The sequence below is a fragment of the Sapajus apella genome, unplaced genomic scaffold (assembly GCF_009761245.1).
Source record: "Sapajus apella isolate SASKATOON/1434 unplaced genomic scaffold, GSC_monkey_1.0 scaffold75, whole genome shotgun sequence".
NCBI classification, from domain to species: Eukaryota; Metazoa; Chordata; class Mammalia; order Primates; family Cebidae; genus Sapajus; species Sapajus apella.
Window position 1 is genome coordinate 7,155,894 of NW_022437015.1, and position 4,100 is coordinate 7,159,993.

Consider the following 4,100-nt stretch of genomic DNA (forward strand, 5'->3'; position numbering starts at 1 on the left):
GAAACCAAGTACATGTTTTTTGTTTTTGTTTTTTTTCCTACAGCTGTGAGAAATTTTACCCAATTCAGAAGGCTTGTTACCCACAATTTGGAATTCTCATTCTGATTTGACTAAGTTGGGTAGAGTTGGTCATATTCAATGAGAGAATAACCAAAACAAACAATGCGATTACTGAGTACTCTAATGGTAAGAAGTTAAAACCAGCTGGATGTCAGTTTTAACTTTTAATCATTAAGAAGAACTTTCAAGACAAAAACAAAAAACAAAACAACAACAACAACAACAACAACAAAACCCTAAACTACTTATCTAGGAATGGGGCCCATGCACAAGACTGCTCTCTTCTATTTTAGAAGCAGAAAAAAACTCAGACTCATCTTCCCTCTTGGAGGTGAGCTGAAACTCCAGAGGGAGTTGCCTGCTTTCCATTGTTACAGAATCAGGAAAATTCACCTTCTTTGTCAGAAACAAGTACAACTCCAGAAAAGGAGTCATACAACAATATAAACCACAGATTTTACTAAACTTTTGGGAGATCAGAGATTCTCTTTAAGGGGCCTCCAAGGCCACTAAATTTTTCTATTGGTTTGAGCAATAACAATAGCTCAAACTGTTACTGAGCATGGTTAGATTCGACAAAGATCAGGAGAACCTCTACTCAGAGTTCCTTCATGGTTACGAATTTGTAAAACAAAGAGTATCTGAGAGAAGACTCCATCGATTTAGAAGTTTATTTTGCCAAAGTTAAGGACATGCCCATGATATAGCCTCAGGAGGTCCTGACGACATGTGCACAAGGTGGTTGGGCTACAACTGGTTTTATACATTTTAGGGAGACATAAAACATTAATCAATACATGTCAAAGGTACATTGATTTTGTCTGGAAAGGTGAGACAACTGGAGATCTGGGCTTTCAGGTGATAGGTAGATTAAAAGATTGTCTGATTGGCAATTGGTTGAAAGAGTTATTATCTAAAGACTTGGAATTAACAGAAGGAAATCTCTGCATTATAATAAGGGGTTGTAGAGAACAAGGCTTTACCATGTAGGTTAAGCCTCCAGGTAGCATACTTCAGCAACAATAGATTTTAAATGGTTTTTATTAGACTTAAAGAGTCTGTTCTATCAATCTTAAGGTCTCTGTGTTGATGTGAATGCTGGTCAGCTGTAAGGCATGTCTTACACACCTCCCTCACTTCCCATTATGACTAAAACTAGTTTATCAGGTTAACTTTGGAATGGCTTCAACCAAGAAGAGGGGTCTGTTTAGATCGTTGGAGGGCTTATAATTTTTTTGGTTTATACTTTTTGTTTTATTTTTTAATTTGTGTGGGGACATAGGAGGAATACATACATATCTATGAGGTACATTAGATGTTTTCACACAGCATTAAATGTAAAATAAGCACAGCATGAAGAATGGGGCATCCATTCTCTCAAGCACTTCCCTTTTGAGATATAAACAATCCAATTACATTCATTAAGTTATTTTAAACTGTACAATTAACTTATTATTGACTATAGTCACCCTGTTGTGTTATCAAATAGTCAGTTTTATCCATTTTTTTCTTTTTTTTTTTTTTTAGACAAACAGTTTTATTTGAAAAAACAGAGCCAGCTGGGTATCCCCCTTCCCACAGACCTGACAGTGTCAGCCTCAGTTGTGGGAGGACCAGATTCCTGCAGAGGTTAGGGGTCAGAGGCCAGACCCAAGGGCTAGACCATGCGAGTGGTCACACTGGGGCAGAGGCCACAGTGCACATCAGGGCCTGGGTTTCACTGATGCACATGGGGCAGTGCACAGTGGGTTGAGGCCCCTGGAGGCTCTGTGTGCCAAATCTCACCCATGGTCATGGCCAAAGCTGGGGGTGATATTCAACCAATGCCAGTGGCCCCAATCACTAGTGAGATGTGTATGGCCAACACTGCTGGACCTACCTGGGCAGAAAGATCATTATTTTATTTCTATTTTTATTTTTTGGTACACACTAACAATTCTCACCCCCCTGCTAGCCCTGCACTACACTTTCCAGCCTCTAGTAACCATTATTCTACTCTCTATGTCCATGAGATCATTTTTTTTTAACTTTTAGATCCCACAAATAAGTAAGAACATGTGATGTTTGTTTTTATGTGCCTGGCTTATTTCACTTAACATAATAATGTTCAGTTTCCTCTGTGCTGTTGCAAAGGACAGGATCTCATTTTTTTGTGGTAAAATAGTACTCCATTATGTATATGTGTCACATTTTCTTTATCCATTCAGCTGCTAATGGACGGTTAGGTTGCTTCCAAATCTTAGCTATTTTAAAAAGTGCTGCAACAAACATAAGAGTGCAGATGTCTCTTCAATGTATATATTTCTTTTTTGGGGGGTATATATCCAGCAGTTGGCATGTTGGATCATATGGTACCTCAAGTTTTAGTTTTTTGAGGAATCTCCAAACCTTTCTTCATAGTGGTTGCACATTTACATTCCAAATGTACATGATGTTGAGCACATTTTCTTTTTCTTTTTCTTCTTCTTTTTTTTTTTTTTTTTTTGAGATGGAGTCTCACACTGTTACTCAGGCTGGAGTGCAGTGGTGCGATCTCAGGGTCTCAGCTCACTGCAACCTCAGCCGCCCAGGTTCAAGTGATTCTCCTGCCTCAGCCTCCCGAGTAGCTGGGATTACAGGCACCTGCCACTGTGCCTGGCTAATTTTTCTTTTTGTATTTTTAGTAGAGACAGGGTTTCACCTTGGTCGGGCTAGTCTTGAACTCCTGACCTCATGATCCACCCACCTCAGCCTCCCAAGTAGCTGGGAGTACAGGTGCATGCCACCCTGCCTGGCTAATTTTTGTATTTTTTGTAGAGATGGAGTCTTGCTGTGTTGCCCAGGCTGGTCTCAAACTCCTGAGCTCAAGTGATCCATCTTCTTCCTTTCTGATTTAGATGCTTTTGTATCTTTCTCTTGTTTGATTGCTCTTACTAGGACTTCAAGTACTATATTGTGGTGAATATGGGCATTTTTGTCATGTTTAGATCTTAGAGGAAAGCCTTTCGTTTTTTCTCTATTCAGTAGGATACTAGTTATGGGTCTGTCATATATAGCTTTTATTATGTTGACATTTGTTTCTTCTATTCCAACATTTTGAGGGTTTTTATCATAAAGGGATGTTGAATTTTGTTAAATATTTTTCAGCATCAATTAAAATAATCCAACTAGATTGTTTTCATCCTTCATTCTATTGATATGATGTACCACGTTGATTGATTTGCATATACTAAACTGTCCTTGCATCCTAGGAATAAATCGTACTGGTCATGATCAATTATTTTTCTAATTTATTGTTGAATTCAGTTTCTTAGTATTTTGTTGAGAATTTTTGCATGAATATTCATCAGAGATATTAGCCTGCAGTTTTCTTTTTATGATATGTCTTTGTCTGGTTTTGGTATCAGGGTACCTCTGGCCTTGTAGTATGAGTTTGGAAGTATTCCCTTGTATTCTATTTTTTAAAAAATAGTTTAAGTAGAATTGGTATTAGTTCTTTAGGAGTTTGACAGAAGTTAGCAACAAAGCCATTGGCTCCTGAGCTTTTCTTTAGTAAGAGACTTGTTATTATGGCTTCAATCTTGTTAACTGTTATTGGTCTTTCCAGATCTTGGATTTCTCCCTGTTTTAATCTTGGTAGGTTCTATGTGTCTAGGAATTTGTCTATGTCTTCTAGATTTTCCAATTTATTAAAATATAGTTGCTCATAGTAGCCACTAATGATCTTTTAAATAGCTGCAGTGTCAGTTGTAATGTCCCCTTTTTCATTTCTGATTTTATTTATTTGAATCTTCTGTTCTTACTCTGGCTAAATTGTCAATTTTGTTTAACTTTTCAAAAAACCAGCCTTGTGTTTTATTTATCTTCTGTATTGGTTTTCCATTTCAACTTCATTTATTTCTGCTATGATGTTTATTATTCCTTTTCTTTTACTAATTTTGCATTTTTTTTCCAGTTTTCTATCTCTTTAAAGAGAATTGTTGCATAGTTTATTTGAAGTGTTTTTTAAATGTAGGCACTTTCAGCTATAAACATCCTTCTGAGTATTGCTTTTGCTGTAT

The 4,100-nt window shown here is 37.1% G+C and overlaps 1 non-coding gene across 1 annotated transcript; it reads right to left on the reverse strand.

The window, feature by feature from the left end:
- Window positions 1-1,758: 1,758 nt before the first annotated feature.
- On the reverse strand, window positions 1,759-1,885 carry LOC116532344. The gene has a single exon (XR_004260831.1). It is a non-coding gene; the product is annotated as a small nucleolar RNA ACA64 (small nucleolar RNA).
- Window positions 1,886-4,100: the final 2,215 nt, after the last annotated feature.